Source organism: Amia ocellicauda, chromosome 9 (assembly GCF_036373705.1).
Source record: "Amia ocellicauda isolate fAmiCal2 chromosome 9, fAmiCal2.hap1, whole genome shotgun sequence".
NCBI lineage: Eukaryota > Metazoa > Chordata > Actinopteri > Amiiformes > Amiidae > Amia > Amia ocellicauda.
Genome location: NC_089858.1, coordinates 36,583,690 through 36,592,248, shown reverse-complemented (window position 1 = coordinate 36,592,248; position 8,559 = coordinate 36,583,690). Strand labels below are relative to the sequence as shown.

Below are 8,559 nucleotides of genomic sequence, written 5' to 3'. Positions count from 1 at the left end.
GATTATTATGATTGTTATTATTATTCCGTATGACCCTTCCTACAGGTATTAGGTTGTTGGACCTTTTTTATTTATTTATTTATTCTTTTACCAGATATAAATAATTATTGACCATAAAATCAATGTACAATCCCCCAAATGGCATTGAAACTAAATATGGAATGTTGGATTTATTATTATTAATAATAATGGATTAACAAGTACCACTATTCCTACATAAATCCTGATTAATAATAATAATAATAATAATAATAATAATAATAATAATAATAATAATAATAAAGAAACACTTGATTATGGAGGGCTGGTGTTCTGACAAACTGAGCTCAGGATGGCCTGCCCGTCAGATAGGTTGTCAGACTTTCCCCCAGTTGGAAAACATTTGGAAGCTCATCGTATTGGACAGAAAAGACCATTGATAACAAGCAACCCTCTGCTTTAAAACACTCCTACAGCATTTAAACCATGTCAATCAAGACAGCAGAGCCTGTCATCTATGAGTCAATAGTAGATTCCTCAATATGGAATAACAACATGGGCAAAATCAGCATCTTAACTGTACATAAATATGGCATTTCAGGTGTTCAGTTGCAGCCTCCAGAATTAAACTATCATGGGAATTTAATCAAAACATTGATACACTCGCTAATGAAGAAAGTCAAAGTTGTACTTAAAGACTTCATATCTTGTAAGAAGGCCCTCTCTTCTAAATCTAAAAACAGCAGTTGTATTCTGAGCTATATTTTGCAGTTACTGGTTGGTTCAAATTTTTCCTTCCTTAGTTGCTTCTATTAGTTTTGTGACCCACTATTATAGTTCCTGTGTAGTAAAATGTACAACTATACTGATTGAAATATTGATCGTAAAGTACGGTATCAATATTTAGATCTCATTGCTGTGGGGTTCAGCTGGCTTGAGATACTTAAAACTGCATTAAAACGTTTATTCCATACTTCTATTTTTTTAATTAATTACTGGGATGAAATCGAAAATGTTTCAGCATATTGTCTTATTGATTGCTTCTGTGCTTTGTTGAATGCTACCAGATAGAGTGAAAGGTACCTGAATACTTCATCTACCTTCCAGGTCAACCTGTATTTTAAAGGATATACATTTTAACTTGTCATTTTTAAACTACAGCATTGAGCATTCAAAGGCTGCATCAATAATCTTGCAGTCTATAGTGTCTAAGCATTTTAATATTCAGTTGTATATTATTTTGAATTAATCTGTTCCTACTGCTATTAACCTGCATACTACAAATACAACAATACATACACTACTGGTCAAAAGAACACCTACATTTTTCCAGTTTTTATTGAAATGTATGGAGTTTGATGTCTCAATTTACTCTGAAATTAAAGCATAAAACAAATAAACAATTGTAGATAAAAATAAATCATAGAATCATTTTGTTTAACAAAATTTAACCCCTTAAAATGACAAACCCCTCTGGTACCCTTAAAAGGGAACCACATCCATGTGCTTCTCTTTAATCCCATGTGTACTCTTAGAACCTAAGAACATAAGAAAGTGTCCAATCGAGAGGAGGCCATTCGACCCACCTCGCTCGTTTGGTGTCCATTAATAACTAAGTGATCCAAGGATCCTATGCAGTCTATTTTTAAATGTTCCCAAATGTTCTGCTTCAACCACATCGCTGGGGATTTCCATTTGTGTCCCCTGAAGACAAGGTATCTTCAGATAGTTTTATTTCTAGTTGTAAATTATAACATAATTGTGTTGTTCTTGAATTAAATTTAACACATTCGTTCTAAGAGTGTACTACACCTACTTTTCTTTTTCTATCTTTCTCAATCTTTATCTTTTTGTGCCATGTATGTTTAGTTAAAAAATAAACAAATTAAAATTAAATCAAATTATTCTCTGCAGAATTATCTCTCAATCCCAGTTGATTATACGTAACAGTGCCCTCAAGTGGTCAGGTCCCATACTGCAGCACAAATCTGTGACGTGCAAACCTCCTCATCTTTCAGGGCTGCTCTGCCTTTCCCAAGCGCCTGGAATATCTGCAATGCTTTAAATAAAAAAGCAAAACAAGGTAGAGACCGTTTTAATAACAATATTAATAAATATGTCCCAATTAAGCAAATATTGGCAATTTCTAAACACTCTGATGCATATGTTTTATTTTAATCAGTGAGTTATATCATTTGCAAGTTCATTTGTTTCTCCTTGTACTGTGCCCTGGCAACTGCACGCAGGGGAACAAAAAGAGTGTGGCACAATCATCTCAAACAGCCTTATACCAAAGTTTATTAGGTGGGGATTTTAATATTACCTTAGACAACTCTATTGATAGATCTCCTATACAACCCACTTCCAAAAATACAGTTTTGAAAGCATTTATACAAAAATTTGACTTATTGTTATAGTTAAGTCTATGACTTATCCCTTCAGGAGTTATCATTTTGTTCAAATATGTTTTGAAACTACATCCAGTTGCACTGCCTTCATTGGATGCAGTTGACACAGCAATCGGAAACGTATGTTTTTAATCTAGGAAAAATTACAGTGAAATATGTGCTTTGTTTCAAATAAATGTAGTGTCTGTCCTTTATGTTTTGTCCTACTGGGGGCATTTCGTGACCAATATTTGTTGAAAAAAAGTTTGGCCTCATATATATCTGATTTATTAATAATTCAAAGAAGTGTCCTTCACAAATAATTCACAAATGTTATCCTGGCAACCATTTTTTTTTTTTTTTTTAATTGAAAAAGGGACCAGTTTACATGTATAACCTATGTGATTTGTACCCAGAAACATTATTGCACTTAGATGCTTAGATTACTACATTGAGAAGTTTTGTGATACAGATGCGACCACCTTTTGTTGAGCTTTATAAATGTACTGAATAGTAAAGCAGAAAAACAAATAAAAGCGAAGCAAAATACATGCTGGACTTTATATTATTTTCAAAAGTCTTAGTAAAAGGGTCTCTTTAAGGTGTTTACTGTTTTCTTGTCATAGAATATACATTAATGGTTAAACAAGTCAAGTGGTCATGTATTTAAGGTCCACTGCGCCACCTATTGCTTAATCGCCATAGCTGCAGGAGCCAAACATCTCCAAATCACATCTGCAGTGCTCGATGTTCTTCTACATATACTGGCATGTATTTTGAATAGCAACGAATGACAGTAAATCTCTGTGATTTTAACTGTTACTAGTTCCTTGTTGAAATACACTACATGGTGAAAAGTATGTGGACACCCCTTCTAATTCTAATACTAATTTCAACCACACCCTTTGCTGACAGGTGTATAAAATCAAGCAACCAGTCATGCAATCTCCATAGACAAACATTGGCAGTAGAATGGGCCGTACTAAAGTTTGGTGGAGGAGGAATAATGGTCTGGGTCTGTTTGTCACGGTTCGGTCGCTTAGTTCCACTGAAGGGAAATCTTAACGCTATAGCCTACAGTGACATTCTAGACAATATTGCACTTCCGACGTTGTGGCCCTTTCCTGTTTCAGCATGACAGTGCCCCCGTGGTCAAAGCAGGTCCATATAGAAATGGTTTGTCGAGATTGGTGTGGAAGAACGCGACTGGCATGCACAGAGCCCTGACCTCAACCCCATTGAACACCTTTGGGATGAACTGGAACACAGCTCCATATTAATGCCCATGATTTTGGAATGAGATGCTTGACGAGCAGGTGTCCCACACGTTTGGCCATGTAGTGTATGTGTATCTGTGTTTGGTTACTTTCCACTGTTGTTTAATTCTTAAAGAATGTATCTTAAATAGGAGGAAATAAATAATAGCCCTTGTAACTCATTGTTGCTGTTGCTCATAGGGTGCACTCTGCTTCCTTATCCCCCTCTGGCACTTTTGCCACCCTAGGCAAGATTTGGGAACCCCCAGATCAAATTATTTCAGGATGACATTTCTTATGTTTAAAACAATTTGCTTTGTTTATTGCTAGTAAAGAGTGATTTTGTGTTTCTTATGCTACTACAAAGAATAATAATACTAATACAAAAGTATTTATTACTTACAAAATTTGGCAAGCACTCACACGAATTTATAAAATAGGGGTAGCAGCAAGTAATAACTCAATAAATTGAACTTCAATGTCCTGTCTGCAGTGTGCTGTGCCTTTTTTGGCCACAGAGGGGAGCCAAAGCATTATCGGTTTAACAGGCGCATAGTCCTCAAATGTGACTCTCCTAGATTTCTATGAGACCAAGACCAACTCCCGAGGAACTACATGATTTACACTGATGATGGCAAGTCCGCTGGGCGGGTGGTGCTGACGGATCCCATCTCGATCTCGATCTCAGTTGTGTTGTACTCAATCCGAGCTCAAAACGGATCCTTCATCCGACCTTTTAAGACGCAGGGACGTCAAACGCGCAGACCCGGTATGTAAAGACTGCACAAGCCTTTCGAGGCGTTTGCGGAGGAACAGACGTGACTGAGGAGCAGCAGCGCAGCGATTACACGTGACATTTCAGCACATCGTCGCTTATTCTGGGTGTCGACAAGTCCGCTTAAGTACACATAAACAACGAACATGTGGATTGAAATAAACAGTATAACGATGAACCGTGCATTCTGCTTTTGCGTGTTCGTGGTGAGGTGTCGTGTGTCTTTTCATTATTGAAGGTCATCCTGGAATCGCGCTTATTGCTCTCGGACCCGGGACGGCGGCTGTGCGCGCTTTGACGAGCCTTACACGCCACAGCGTACGTCTTGAAACTCACCTTTTGTAAGCTTTTAGGATCTCTCTTCAGTTGCATGTTTTTTAAAGAGTCTTGAGTTGCTACTGCTAGGTTGCCTGTTTGATCTCGTCTGTTGTGTTGTGACTGCTTGCTGTAGCCCTCTGGGTATGAGAAGAGTGCGTTATAAATAAAATGAATTATTGGCTAATTATTATAATAATTTTGTAGTCGAGGAGTTAAAGAAACACAAACCAATGCAATAAACTGGGAAGGTCGTGTACTTTGTGCGGTTTTAATGTATCCAATGTCCTTTTCGGATGAAGGACTACATAATTGTCGGATCCAAACGGCATAAGCAGACTGACAATAACACGCATTGAAACGAAGCGAACATTGGGCTTATTGAGGGAATGAGGTCCTCCGCACCGGCGCAGTGTACTTGTGACGTTTCTGACGTCATTGCGTCACTAGCGGTAGATGTTCAAACTGCTGAGTCACCGCAGCGCTGCTTAGTAATCGGATCAGCGGAGCCGGATCGCGATCTGCTTCGTACAGCGCCTTCATGATCCGGATATGTGATATCGCAGAGATTTCAATAAAACACCTACTGATTCAATGCTAAATACCTGGTTCAGTGCACCTAAAGCAGCTGCTTTGACGATGACGAGAGACCAGTGCACCTGCCAGTCATGCTTAATAATAGGACTGACTGCAGTTTCCAGTCATATGAGGACAAGAAATGCACGTACAATACATTAAAAAATAATTTAAATTCTTTTTGTTTTGCTGTCCTTCTGCCGTAAATACAATCTATATTTATCTACGCATTCTCACTTTAATAAGGGTTCAGAAATTCAGCGTTTTTTTTAAGATGTGTGTATATATATATATATATATATATATATATATATATATAATTTAATTTGTATTGGCTAATATTACAATCTTTCTTATCTACTCCTGCTCGTGTTTTTGCAGAACCTCCGCATGAGAAGCAAGCAGTTCATATGTTACCCCTATCAGTCTGAGGAAGTAGCACACAAAAACACTTTAAGTTTTAATGTTATCTGAAAACCTTGTGTACATTTATTTTCTATTCCTTGGTCTGTGTCAATAGGTCCAAACTCCCAGCTGCCCTTGAACTCTACCGTTCTGTACTGATGATTTTGCCTCCTTCTCCTTCAGATCACTGACATCCACAAGCTCTTCAACAGTCCCCCCTCTTCTCCCGTCCCGCCCAAGTCTCCCACCGATCAAGCTTCCTTTTCTTCATTCTCAACTCTTTCGGACTCTTTCGTCTCTCCTCTTAGGTCACAAACCTACAACGTGTGCCCTGGACCCTCTCACCTCCACTCACCTCCTCCAAGTGACTGCTCCTGATTTTCTCCCCTTCATCTCCTCCCTCCTCAACCCCCCCCCCCCCCCCTTTCTCTGGCTGTTTCCCCTCTGCATTTAAACAAGCTGCTGTCATCTCACTGCTCAAGAACCCAACCCTTGACCCCAACACCCCTCAGAACTACCGCCCTGACATGGCAAGGTTCCTCATACACCCCCCAACCTCTCCTCACAGGCGTACCCCAAGATGTCGTCCTGGGCCCCCTCCTGTTCTCTCTCTACATTTGCTCCCTGGGATCCCTTATTACATCCCTTGGTTTCTCTTACCATTTTTACGCAGATGATGCCCAGATCTTCCTGTCTTTTCCCTCCTCTCACCCTCTCATCCCCTCTTGCATCTCTTCCATCCTGTGCAGGTCTGCTATCTCTGCCTGGATGCACTCGCACCACCTCAAGCTCAGCCTCTCCAAATCTGATCTCCTCCTTTCCCCCACTCTTCCTCACCTTCTGCAGATCTCTCCATCTCAATCCCACTGGAATCTACGACACTCTCTCCCTCTTCTTTCATTCAGAACCTAGGAGTCACCTTCGATCCTGCGCTCTCCTACACCCAGCACATCACCACGCTGACACACACCTGCAGATTCTTCCTGAGCAACATACGCTGAATCCGACCCTTCCTCACCAACTACTCGACTCGCATTACTTTGCATTACTAGCACTTGTATTGTTTATTTTGATTTCCCCTATGCACCCTTTCCCTCCCCTTGACGTAACATCTTGTCTGCACTTATCAGCTTTTACAATCTAGTAAGTAAGACCTTATGTATTGTTTACTGTATATCTCGTATACCCTTGTGTACATTTCTATTTGTAAAATGTGTTATGCCTTGAACTGCACTGTATTATTGCACTTTGTATTGCTCTTATATTTTGTCAAACTGGACAAGGGCATCTGCTAAGAAATAAATAAATGATAATAGTAATACCAGGTCAGAAATCTCATCAAGACCGTACTGTGAAGTTCTAGGCCTGTGCCGTAAGTATTTGGGATATGCTTTCACTCTTCACTATATGTACACTGCATGTGCAGTAGTTCAATGGTGTTCTGCAAAACTGCCAGAGCCAATTCCTGCCACACGGATTGGAATTACCAGTACATTTGAAGCCAGGCATTGTTGGGTATAGAGTGCGATATGTGCAGAGCTGGGCCACTTCTTTACCTGAAGAATAACTAGCTGTCTGACACTTCCACACCTACAGATTCCACACTCCCTGCTTCACTAAGCTATTATTATTTAATCCTACTGTCCCACCCACCTGTGTATCATTACCGCTTTGGAATGTGTGGCTCCGAAGTAATGCCCATCCATCAGAAAGTACATCTGAAATGAATGTCATTGTTACTGGAATTTAAAATATACCAACCTATTTGAATTTGAATAATAAATGATGGTAAAAAAAGAAACAAAAAAAAAATTGTTATCTTGCAATTCACCATAAGAACATAAATGTGTGTATTTGTGTATTAAGGCTACAAACATCTTTGAGACTGTGGCTATTTGTTAATGGTTAATTTAAAAACACAATTTTGTATCCCTTTCCTGTCCAGGAATCACTGCATATCAGTAAGTGATTAGATCCTGGTTGAATGACAAATCTGCACAACTGTGGCTGCGTCCTGGGGTAGACGACACCTGTATTGCCATGATATCAGGATTGTGTGTGTTTTTTCATGGTCTGCATTGCAGGATGGAGCATATACACTTAGGTCCATAAATATTTGGACAGTGACACAATTGTCATCATTTTGGCCCTGTATGCCACCACAATGGATTTGAAAGGAGACAATCAAGATGTGCTTTAATTGTACACTTTCATCTTTAATTTGAGGGTAGTTACATCCTAAATGGGTGAACAGTGTAGGAATTACACCAATTTTTATATGTGGTATTCCCAAATTTAGGGGCTCAAAAGTATTTGGACAAACTAACATAATCATGAATAAAATTGTGAGTTTCAATACTTGGTTGCACATCATTTGCAGTCAATGACTGACTGAAGTCTGGAACCCATAGACATCAGCAGATGCTGGGTTTCTTCCCTGGTGATTCTCTGCCAGGCCTGCACTGCAGCAGTCTTTAGTTCCTGCTTGTTCTTGGGGCGTTTTGCTTCAGTTTTGCTTGTGGCCCTTATAATGGAAGGGCCACACTTTTGTGCACATTTTGTGGTACACATTTTCTCAAATCTTTTCCGCATAACAGTTTCTACATGTTCCAGTTTGAGTGGTATTTCAAAATAACATTTTCAGCTCAGAAATTCCTATATGCTTTAATGGAGGATAGGGGCAAAAATGTCAAGTGTTCTGAAAATGCATTTCTATTTTAGTGAAAATAAACTTGGTGGTACTGTAATGTGTCTATTGTCTATGATCAACTATGCAGAAAATTATAGTACAGTTTGTCTATTTTCATTTGACAGATGTCACATTCTAGCCAGGTGAAAATGAGGCTGAGTATAAAGTGCTATAATT

The 8,559-nt window shown here is 39.1% G+C and overlaps 1 long non-coding RNA gene across 1 annotated transcript; it reads right to left on the bottom strand.

Moving 5' to 3' along the window:
* Positions 1 to 865: 865 nt before the first annotated feature.
* On the bottom strand, positions 866 to 5,370 carry LOC136758296 (uncharacterized). Its single transcript, XR_010819953.1, has 3 exons — positions 4,944 to 5,370; positions 4,734 to 4,852; positions 866 to 2,038 (listed from the first exon to the last, which is right to left on the bottom strand). It is a non-coding gene; the product is annotated as an uncharacterized LOC136758296 (long non-coding RNA).
* Positions 5,371 to 8,559: the final 3,189 nt, after the last annotated feature.